This window comes from Ips typographus, linkage group LG5, assembly GCF_016097725.1.
Source record: "Ips typographus isolate SLU linkage group LG5, UJ_Ityp_2.0, whole genome shotgun sequence".
Classification (NCBI taxonomy): domain Eukaryota; kingdom Metazoa; phylum Arthropoda; class Insecta; order Coleoptera; family Curculionidae; genus Ips; species Ips typographus.
Window position 1 is genome coordinate 1622465 of NC_138426.1, and position 12937 is coordinate 1635401.

Here is a 12937-nt window from a genome sequence, read left to right on the forward strand (position 1 = left end):
CATAGAAAAAAGTCCAACGGAGTGAGGTCGGGTGATCTCGCAGGCCATTCCATGGGACCACGTCTACCAATCAATCTTCCAGGAAATCGATTGTTCAGATATTCTCGAACGGGAAGTGAATAGTGTGGAGGTGCACCATCTTGTTGGAAAATTAGTTGATTGTCAAATAAATTTTCATCATTTTCTAGTAGCTCTGTTATGGTCGGATCAACAGTGGTGTCAAGAAGTTTAAGATAAGTAGCGCCATTCAAATTACCGTCAATAAAAAACGGACCAACGATGTGGTCTCCTAAAATACCTGCCCAAACATTAAGTTTTTCTGGATATTGGGTATGGGTTTCCCTAAACCAATGTGGATTCGTGTCTGACCATTACCTACAGTTATGCCTGTTCACTTCTCCATTCAAAAAAAAACATACACTCATCACTGAAGCCAATATTGTACAACAAGTTTACGTTGTTTGTCAGATTAGTAGACATAATTTCACAAAATTGTAGTCTTCTATCATATTCATCTTCGTTTAATTCCTGAACCAATTTTATCTTGTATGGATGAAAATTGTGTTTTTTTAAAATTCTTCATACACTGCTTGTCGAAACACCCGATGCATGGGAAATTTGATTTAAAAACTGATTATTATCCATTGCAACGTGTCCCAAAACAGCAACTTCGATTGGTTCATTAATAATTTGTCTTTCAGGTTGATGTTTTTTGTTTATCACTGAACCAGTTTCCATGAATTTTTGCATCAACTTTAAGACATACTGATGACCAATTAATTTATCTGGATGAAAAATTTACAATTTCTATTCTTTAGGCAGTCGTGTAAACCATATTGACAATGTTCCTTCAAAACGAACTTACAAGTTGACCGACTGAGGTAAAAACATGGAATGGAAAACAGGTATTCGGTAGTGTTATCAGCAGTTTGACCAAAATAACAAAAATATGTTTTTATTTTTTTTGGTCTCAATTCAAAACAAATGTACAAATAAAATAGTGCAATTAATTCCTTATGAAATACTCTTTCCAACGATGTGCCACACAGGGTATGGTGCCATTTGAAAACTTAGTGGGGGTGGCTATGGCGGCAAAGGGGCTGATGGCAGAAATTCAAATCCTACGTAAAAAGATGTCCCCCTTGCAATCTTTGTTGACGTGTCTTAGCATTTTTGAACAGAGATATTATTTTGGAATATATTCAGGGTGGCTACTTTTCATTGAAAAACCCTGTATAACGAATAGCAAGGAAATTTCTTTGCTATCATAGAAAACCCTTCTCTATCGTAATATATGGTACTCTCTATGTTTCGATTGTCACACAACGTAGCTATTCGGGTTGTGCAAAATAGAAAGACCAAATGTGGTCTTGCTATGAATTTATCTCTCTTAGAGCTATGAAATTTTGTATTTGTCAAGCTTTCTTTTTCCGTCGTCTTGCTTGGCTATTTGAGTTCCATCAACACAACCTACAACCCCGTTCTACTTCCTCCATAAAACGCATACAAATTGGCAGCATGTTTACAAGGAACTGAAAAATATTAATGGTCTTTCAATAGTGGATCTTCAAAGGTTTCTTGAATCTGATTGGCATCTAGATCAAGGAAGGAAATGATCAGTTTGGAACGGCTCACATTGCTCTAAAAGAACAGGTTTTATTGACTCCCAGTAAAATTAAGGAAATAATGAATATTTTACGGTTTTTAATGGTGGAACTACAAAGGTTCCTTGAATTTTATCGGCTCCTAGTTAAATGAAGGAAATAATCAGTTTGGCTCTCATTGGTCGAACTAAAAAGTGTCTTTAAGTTTATAGACTCCCAGTAAAATGAAGAAAATAAGAAACTTTATTAACGGACTACTTTATAATGCAAATTTTGAAATCTACGATTAATTACTGAAAAAGAAAGTAAAAAAACGTGGAATTATTCAAATTATTGTCATTGATACTTGTCATTAGTCAGCCGAATATGATAGAAAATAGCTTGGAGAGTACCAACAGTTAGTAGAAAGACATTTTCTTGTCTATTTCTATGCGTTTTCTATTTCCTACATCCTTACAGAGTTCGCCTTCAGGTTAGGATTTCAAAAACACAAGACATAAACGTCATACTAATGATAGTAACCATCCCCATCTTAAAATACTTAAGAAGCATTTGGACAGTTTAAAGAGCATATTGTAGGTTCTGGAATGATTTAGAGGCATTTGGACATTCCTAGACGGTGTTAGAATTTTTTGGAAAGCTTTCAGATTGTTTTGGGAGCATCTAGACTAGTTGAAGAGCATTTAGAAACTTTTAGACCGTTTTGAACGGCTTTCGACTACTTGGGAAGCATTTTGGAGTTTCTGTAGGGTGTTAAAACCTTTTTAAAGTACTTGAGGAGCATTTTTGGACAGTTTAAAGAGCATATTGAAGGTTCTGGAATGTTTTCAACAAGGCATTTTTCATGTTTTATCATTTGATACTTGAAATCTGACTTGAAAAGTAGTTAGATAATTTGCTAAAATTGACATGCAAGATATGAAAGTGAACTTTATAATTTAACCAATTAGAAAATTTTCAGATTTTCTTGTTTAAAGTTGGAGAATTAACTTGAAAACTTATAGAACAGTATTTAGCTACACGGTCACGTGACAATTGTCAAAATAACTGTCATACATCTCAAAAACACGTTTTATATCAAATACTGCAAGAAAACGTTTCTAAACCCTGATTTTTGCAACTTTAGACCATAGTTTGACTGTTTTGACGTTAGTGACAATTGTCACGTGATTGTAGAACAGCATTTAGCTAGACGGTCACGTGACAATTGTCAAAATAACTGTCATACATCTCAAAAACACGTTTTATATCAAATACTACAAGAAAACTTTTCTAAACCCTGGTTTTAGCAACTTTAGAGATTGAAATTTGCCTTTGAAGTCAGTTTTTAAGGTTTACAGGCCAGTTTCAAGTTTCCAGTCTTGAAAATTGTCTTCAAACCCGTGAAAATTGACTTAAAGGCTTAAAATGTGTCTTTCAAGTCAGTTTTTATGATTCCCAGACTTGAAAATTGACTTGAAAACCATGAAATTTGTATTTTAAGTCAGTTTTCAAAGTTTTACAGGCCAGTTTCCAGTTTAGAAAATTTACTTCAAACTCATGAAAATGACTATTTGTTTCAATAAAGATAATCATTCAAATATTGTTTGAAAAGACGATAATTTGATAGAATTTACTTGCCAGATATGAAAATTGACTTTATAATTTAACCAAATAATTTTCAGATTTTCTTGTTTGAAGTTGGAGAATTAACTTGAAAACTTATAGAACAGTATTTAGCTACACGGTCACGTGACAATTGTCAAAATAACTGTCATACATCACAAAAACACGTTTTATATCAAATACTGCAAGAAAACGTTTCTAAACCCTGATTTTTGCAACTTTAGAGCATAGTTTGACTGTTTTGACGTTAGTGACAATTGTCACGTGATTGTAGAACAGCATTTAGCTAGACGCTCACGTGACAATTGTCAAAATAACTGTCATACATCTCAAAAACACGTTTTATATCAAATACTGCATGAAAACGTTTCTAAACCCTGATTTTTGCAACTTTAGAGCATAGTTTGACTGTTTTGACGTTAGTGACAATTGTCACGTGATTGTAGAACAGCATTTAGCTAGACGCTCACGTGACAATTGTCAAAATAACTGTCATACATCTCAAAAACACGTTTTATATCAAATACTGCATGAAAACGTTTCTAAACCCTGATTTTTGCAACTTTAGAGCATAGTTTGACTGTTTTGACGTTAGTGACAATTGTCACGTGATTGTAGAACAGCATTTAGCTAGACGCTCACGTGACAATTGTCAAAATAACTGTCATACATCTCAAAAACACGTTTTATATCAAATACTGCATGAAAACGTTTCTAAACCCTGATTTTTGCAACTTTAAAGCATAGTTTGACTGTTTTGACGTTAGTGACAATTGTCACGTGATTGTAGAACAGCATTTAGCTAGACGCTCACGTGACAATTGTCAAAATAACTGTCATACATCTCAAAAACACGTTTTATATCAAATACTGCATGAAAACGTTTCTAAACCCTGATTTTTGCAACTTTAGAGCATAGTTTGACTGTTTTGACGTTAGTGACAATTGTCACGTGATTGTAGAACAGCATTTAGCTAGACGCTCACGTGACAATTGTCAAAATAACTGTCATACATCTCAAAAACACGTTTTATATCAAATACTACAAGAAAACTTTTCTAAACCCTGGTTTTAGCAGCTTTAGAGATTGAAATTTGCCTTTGAAGTCAGTTTTCAAGGTTTACAGGCCAGTTTCAAGTTTCCAGTCTTGAAAATTGTCTTCAAACCCGTGAAAATTGACTTAAAGGCTTAAAATGTGTCTTTCAAGTCAGTTTTTATGATTCCCAGACTAATTTCAAGTCTCCAGACTTGAAAACCATGAAATTTGTATTTTAAGTCAGTTTTCAAAGTTTTACAGGCCAGTTTCCAGTTTAGAAAATTTACTTCAAACTCATGAAAATGACTATTTGTTTCAAAAAAGATAATCATTCAAATATTGTTTGAAAAGACGATAATTTGATAGAATTTACTTGCCAGATATGAAAATTGACTTTATAATTTAACCAAATAATGAATTTTCAGATTTTCTTGTTTGAAGCTAGAGAATTGACTTGAAAACTTGATCAACAAGGCATTTTTCATGTTTTATCATTTGAAACTTGAAATCTGACTTGAAAAGTAGATAATTTGCTAAAATTGACATGCCAGATATGAAAATTAACTTTATAATTTAACCAATTAGAGAATTTTCAGATTTTCTTGTTTGAAGCTAGAGAATTGACTTGAAAACTTGATCAACAAGGCATTTTTCATGTTTTATCATTTGAAACTTGAAATCTGACTTGAAAAGTAGATAATTTGCTAAAATTGACATGCCAGATATGAAAATTAACTTTATAATTTAACCAATTAGAGAATTTTCAGATTTTCTTGTTTAAAGTTGGAGAATTGACTTGAAATCTTGTAGAACAGTATTTAGTTACACGATCACGTGAGAATTGTCAAAATAACTGTCATACATCTCAAAACACGTTTTATATTAAATACTGCAAGAAAACGTTTCTAAACCCTGATTTTTGCAACTTTAGAGCATAGTTTGACTGTTTTGACGTTAGTGACAATTGTCACGTGATTGTAGAACAGCATTTAGCTAGACGGTCACGTGACAATTGGCAAAATAACTGTCATCATTTTCAAAAACACGTTTTATATTAAATACTGCAAGAAAACGTTTCTAAACCCTGATTTTTACAACTTTAGAGCATAGTTTGACTGTTTTGACGTTAGTGACAATTATCACGTGATTGTAGAACAACATTTAGCTAGACGGTCGCGTGACAATTGTTAAAATAACTGTCATACATCTCAAAAACACGTTTTATATCAAATACTACAAGAAAACTTTTCTAAACCCTGGTTTTAGCAACTTTAGAGATTGAAATTTGCCTTTGAAGTCAGTTTTTAAGGTTTACAGGCCAGTTTCAAGTTTCCAGTCTTAAAAATTGTCTTCAAACCCGTGAAAATTGACTTAAAGGCTTAAAATGTGTCTTTCAAGTCAGTTTTTATGATTCCCAGACTAATTTCAAGTCTCCAGACTTGAAAATTGACTTGAAAACCATGAAATTTGTATTTTAAGTCAGTTTTCAAAGTTTACAGGCCAGTTTCCAGTTTAGAAAATTTACTTCAAACTCATGAAAATGACTATTTGTTTCAAAAAAGATAATTAGATACAAACTGAACAGACATTCATAAACAAATACAAAAAAGCATTCTTTCAAATTTTCGAATTTTGAACAGTTAATTGACAACAAATTTTTTAAGGTAAAATTTGACATGCCGGCAACAGTGTGAGCATAAATTCTACGCATGCGCATTACTGCGATTGCACCGTGGTTCCTAAGGTTCTTGCGACATTTTTCCAAGTAGACTACCCTTATAGTCATTTGTTTTTATAAGCCGTCAACGAACAGCCCTATGCAGTATAATCGAAATTTTTGTCCAAAATCATTAGAATCTGGGAGACTATAAGAGATACAAAGCAGTGTTGCCAAACGTATTTTTTTTTCGGGGTAGATGTGTTGAATACATTGGGGCAGTTCAGACATTCATCATATTATATTACATATATACAGGGTAATTCAAATTCGACCCTCACCATCGGAATCTCGGAAACTATAAGAGATACGAAAAAGTTTAAATTGGGGCAATTTGAAACTGAACCAAATGGCATTTTAAAAATTACGATTTTCCTAGTACTTCCGAAGAAATCCGAAAAAAACTGAAATTTTGTTTTTATTTAGTTCTAACCTTATTTGCAGAGATATCCCAAAATCAAAAAAACATTTTTATTGCCACTTTTTATCAGCTATACGATGACGGTTTCATATTTCTGTGTACATAACCTTTTTAGGTATCGAGTTGATTTTTTTGACAGATTGTAGCCCACAGTGTCCCCTACAAACTGTCCCATGACGTGTTTGTGCGAAAAACGTCATCTGACCGAGTTATTGGACGAAAATATCCGAAATGCATTGAAAGGTCACTATTTGTGTTACTGTCACTTTAACAGCCCAAAACTCGGTTATTTTGACAGGTATCGAGTTGATTTTTTTGACAGATTGTAGCTTACAGTGTCCTCTACAAACTATCACATGATGTGTTTGTGCGAAAAACGTCACCTGGCCGAGTTATTGAATAAAATCTGTCAAACTATGCTCTAAAGTTGCAAAAGTTAGGATTTAGAAACGTTTTCTTGCAGTATTTGATATAATGCGTGTTTCTGAAAATTATGACAATTATTTTGCCAATTGTCACGTGACCGTCTAGCTAAATAGTGTTCTACAATCACGTGACAACTGTCACTAACGTCGAAACTGTTAAACCCATGCTCTAAAATTGCAAAAGTCAGAATTTAGAAACGTTTTCTTGCAGTATTTAATATAAAATGTGTTTCTGAAAATTTGGACATTTATTTTGACAATTATCACGTGACGTCTAACTAAATAGTGTTCTACAATCACGTGATAACTGTCACTAACGTCAAAACTGTCAAACTGTGTTCAAAAGTTGCAAAAGCCAGAATTTAGAAACGTTTTCTTGCAGTATACGATATAAAACGTGTTTCTGAGAATTATGACAGTTATTTTGACAATTGTCACGTGACAGTCCGGCTAAATAGTGTTCTACAATCACGTGACAACTGTCACTAACGTCAAAACTGTCAAACCATGCTCTAAAGTTGCAAAAATCAGGATTTAGAAACGTTTTCTTGCAATAATTGATATAAAACGTGTTTCTGAGCATTATAGTTATTTTGACAATTGTCACTTCATAGTCTAGCTAAATAGTCTTCTGAAATCACGTGACAACTGCCACTGACGTCAAAACTGTCAAACCCATGCTCTAAAGTTGCAAAAATCAGGATTTAGAAACGTTTTCTTGCAATAATTGATATAAAACGTGTTTCTGAGCATTATGACAGTTATTTTGACAATTGTCAAGTGACCGTCTAACTAAATAGTGTTCTACAATCACGTGACAACTGTCACTAAGGTCAAAACTGTCAAACCATGCTCTTAAGTTTCAAAAATCAGGATTTAGAAATGTTTTCTTGCAGTATTGGAATAAGTGATGTTTTTGAGATTTACTTTTTTTGCCAATGGTCACGTGATTGCCTAGCTAAATTATCCTTTAAAACCACGAGGTATCTGTCACTGTCAAAAATGTCAAAACTTAAAATCAATTATTAATGAAAAAATGAAAAATCTGTATCCTTAAAGTACGGTTTTTATAGCAAGAATCAATGATTAACATTTTTGACAACTTTTAAAAGACACCCTGTATAATATTGTAAAATGACTGAATTTGTTTTGATCTACCGTTTTTTTGACTGATTATTCTACCGCCATTAAATATTTTGACTTGGCAACACTGATCTCAGAAACTATAGTTGATAGAGCTTTAGTTAAATGAAGGCAAAGCTGCGCATTTTATTGCTAAATAATTTGGTAAACCAAAAGTCAAGATTCGATTCAAAACAGTTTGCCGGTCTTCTATACTCTCTGCCATTATTGCTATATCGTCTGCATAACATATTTACTATAACGTTATTTATGATGGTCCCTTCCATGCTCACATCTTCCATTTCCCATAGTGCTTTCTTAAGTATTAATTGAAGAAGAAAGAGGTTTTAAAGCCTAAGATACCTTTCAACCTTAAGGCACGAGGTGGTTTATTACCCAATTATAAAAAATGGTGGAGGCGCCGACGCTTTACCACTTATTTGACTGAAAATTTGAACTGTAATTAAGGACCGGCAGTTTCACTTCTAGATAAATTTATTATTAGAGTAATTTCCATAGAAATAGAAGAATTGATCCGTATAGTAACGTTTGATTTCAGGGTTTCTATAGAAGTTGTCTTTGGAACAAAATTATTCTAAAGTAAAAGTACCTGGCCCTAACTGTCATAAATGTATGTATTTCTTCGAAAGATACAGGGTAAAGTAAGTTTTCTCAATTTGACAAACCAGACAGTAGTCAAATTACAATATTTTTCCGGATTTCCTATCCATCCTTTAAATAATTTTCACTCCCACTGAATTATTTATCAATTCTGCAGTTGTACCAGAATAACGTTAAAACACGAAATTGTATGTTCCTATTTAAAATTATTAGACATTTTCTAATCACACACGTCCATAAACTAATAAGTTTACTATAAATCATCACATTTGACACATTTCTGACAAAACTAAAACAATCTATACATACTATATTGCATTTTAGCTCTTTTGCTGTAATCAAAAAAGCTTTGTAACTAGGTCGCTTAAATAAATAATATACTAGTTTAAGCACAATTAGGAAATTATTGTATAAAAATTATATAAACTTTCAATGCCAAATTTTTGTTTGGTGCTAATTACAACTGTGATTTTCTTAAAAAAAAATTAAAATAATTACTCATTTTATGGCGTTGGTTCAGCTGCAAATATATTTTTATATCCAACAAAGTAACCTATAATTTCTCATCAAAATCGTCAAAATTTGTGTAATTTTTTTTTAATACACTCTAGCTTGTTTGTATTTAAGTTTTATTTCTAATAATAGAAAATTAAAAATGTATATCTATTTAAATAACTGGAAACACTCTCAGCATTTTAACCTATTAAGACGATTACTAAACATGTTATATTTACAAATAATAATAATAATAATAGTGGATTTTTAAGATGAAGTGTCACTGATTGTAAGAAATGTTAAGATAATATAATATTATGAATTTCATAACCGAAAAATATATTTATTTTCTGATTTTTCCCAGTTATTTTACACACGGTTCTGTATAATGGTTGTTTGCGTCTAAATTTTCATGATTACTTTACCCCCTGGGTGCGTATTCTTGAAACTTGAGGAAAAACTCAAGAATGTGACAGGCACCAGCCATAATCAGCTGCTTTTGTCACATTCTAACGATACTTTTTTTTGAGAATTCTATTTCCTGTTTTCAAGAATTAGGGCAAGGAGTTTTGAGGAAGAAGTTTTGCTTGCACCCACCCACTGCCTTTGCAGCCACCACATTTTGCTGAAACTGGCCTGAGGAACTGTACTGAGCCGGAACTGATGAATAACAGTTAATTAGCCCTGCCAAGGGAAGAGTGAAACTTTCGGTAGTTTTCTCACCGGGAAGGGTTAGCTTGAGGGTTCCTACTACTCCCCGGGTGAGTGGGAGGTTTGGGCGTAGCCCCTCAAGCTTTCCACGCCCCTCTACGTGGGGTTACCCTAACAAGACAAACGGAAAATTCTCCTTAACTCAGCTAAACCGAACCGCGTCGCAGACTTCTCATCTCCATCTTGTAGAAGGTCACCTGTGGTACATTTTTGCTCTCTTACAAAATTTTGCTCCGACCTCTCCTTTCAAAGATCCAAGGAGTCAAATCTCTGGGCTTTGCCCAGTAAAGACAGTTTTTAGGACGGCAAAAGCCAACGAAACCACTTACAACCAGCGGAGAAGCGCAGGGGGGTTGTTTAGAGCTCTGTTCCCACTCTCCACCTCTAAAACTTTGACTTTGTTGAGTGGTTTTCACATCCCAAGCATCCAAACCTCCTTGAACCTCAAAAAATTAAACTTCCATCTTTTAAGCTGAAATTTGGGTTATTTACTAATTCGAGTGTGCTCTAAATGATGATGAGGTTAAAAACCCTCCCCCACCCTTCCTGACCCCCCTACGGGGGCTTTGAAACACTGGTTGAGAGGGAACCCTCCCTAACCCAGGGAAAACAAACTTTGGTCGCAAGTTTCTCACCGCCATCTTGTAGAAGGTTACCTGTGGTACATTTTTGCTCTCTTACAAAATTTTGCTCCGACCTCTCCTTTCAAAGATCCAAGGAGTCAAATCTCTGGGCTCTGCCCAGTAAAGACAGTTTTTAGGACGGCAAAAGCCAACCAAACCACTTACAACCAGCGGAGAAGCGCAGGGAGGTTGTTTAGAGCTCTGTTCTCACTCTCCACCTCTAAAACATTGACTTTGTTGCGTGGTTTTCACATCCCAAGCATCCAAACCTCCTTGAACCTCAAAAAATTAAACTTCCATCTTTTAAGCTGAAATTTGGGTTATCTACTAATTCGAGTGTGCTCTAAATGATGGTGAGGTTAAAAACCCTCGCCCACCCTTCCTGACCCCCCCTACGGGAGGTTTGAAACACTGGTTGAAAGGAAACCCTCCCTAACCCAGCGAAAACAAGCTTTGGTCGCAAGTTTCTCACCGCCATCTTGTAGAAGGTTACCTGTGGTACATTTTTGCTCTCTTACAAAATTTTGCTCCGACCCCTACTTTTAAAGATCCAAGGAGACAAAACTTTGGGCTTTGCCCAGCAGAGACAGTTATTAGGACGGCAAAGCTTAGCAAGTTTCAGTAGCAAGAAGAACAGTATCGTCTGCATAGCGCAAGTTATTATTTGTCATGACATTTACTGTGATGGTTTCCAAATTGAATATACTGAATTCACTGAATATTCTACTGAGTAGATGTTGAATAAAAGTGGCGAGAGAACACATTTCTTTGATTTCTATTTCACGAGAAAAGGTTGACATGCCTTCTGTAGAATTTATTAGCAAAATATGTGATGAACGGTTGTATATCATTTTTGTTTGTTTATGTTTTCAGGTATGGTCTTCAGCATGTGCGGCTTGATGATGAGAATGAAATGGTGCGCTTGGATAGCTTTGTACTGTTCTTGTATCAGTTTTGCCAATACACATATTCACGATGACAGCAAACAGGTAAGTGGAAGTTGTCTATAAACTGATAGAAATACGTTAATTTTAAGTAAAATCATGTTTTTGCACCTGGGTCTGGTTTAGAGTATGGAATATTGGAATAGTATTACCCGCCTGATTCTATAGATACAGATTCTGATTTCTTTTCATTCTGAGTTTAACGATTTATGACATTTGAGGGTTTAAACGTCTTTATCCTCGTTATTATTGTTCGTAGAAAAAGAAAGTTATATATGAAAATTGTAGAGTTAACCCTTAATTTTTAAACCGTTTTTGAGTTACTAATCAAAGAATAATTCAGTTAATGTATTTATGGTATTTTTTAAAATAATTATTCCAATATTAGTTTTGCTGTTATTTAGTATTTTTCTTATTCTCTACTCATCACAACATATTTACTTATGCTTCAATATTCTCTCATTGGAAATATTTTTAAAGGATTCTAAAAATGGGCTTAAAACAGTCATTTTCTCACTCCAAGTGGGTTTTACAGACGATTTTGTCCCTAACTGTCCTTTCAAACTGTGTTTCAGGCAGATCAAACTTTGACACCACTTTTTTCCTTGACTTTACTTAGTGTTGTAGTGTTTTTTATGTCATTAGATAGGAAATTTAATGAGGATTCCAAAAATGTGCTTAGAACAGTCTATTTCTTATTTCAAGTGGGTTTTATAAGGTATTTTGTCCCTAACTGTCCTTTCAAACTGTGTTTCAGACAGATCAAACTTTGACACCACTTCGTTCCTTGACTTTACCTAATTTTGTAGTGTTTTTTTACGTCATTAGATAGGGAATTTAATGAGGATTTCAAAAATGTGCTTAAAACAGTCATTTTCTCACTCTAAGTGGGTTTTACAGGGAATTTCGTCAGTGACTGTCCTTTCGAACTGTGTTTCAGGCAGATCAAACTTTAACACCACTTTTTTCCTTGACTTTACTTAGTGTTGTAGTGTTCTTTGTCATTAAATAGCAAATTTAATGAGGATTCCAAAAAAGTGCTTAAAACAGTCATATTCTTATTCCAAGTGGGTTTTACAGACGATTTTGTCCGTAACTGTCCTTTCAAACTGTGTTTCAGGCAGATCAAACTTTGACACCACTTTTTTCCTTGACTGTACCTAATTTTGTAGTGTTTGTTATGTCATTAAATAGCAAATTTAATGAGGATTCCAAAAAAGTGCTTAAAACAGTCATTTTCTTATTCCAAGTGGGTTTTACAAGGTATTTTGTCCTTAACTGTCCTTTCAAACTGTGTTTCAGGCAGATCAAACTTTGACACCACTTTTTTCCTTGACTTTACCTAGTTTTGTAATGTTTTTATGCCATTAAATAGCAAATTTAATGGGAAATCCCAAAAAGTGCTTAAAACAGTCATTTTCTCACTCTAAGTGGGTTTTGCAGACGATTTTGTCCCTAACTGTCTTTTCAAACTGTGTTTCAGGCAGATCAAACTTTGACACCACTTTTTTCCTTGACTGTACCTAATTTTGTAGTGTTTGTTATGTCATTAAATAGCAAATTTAATGAGGATTCCAAAAAAGTGCTTAAAACAGTCATTTTCTCACTCTAAA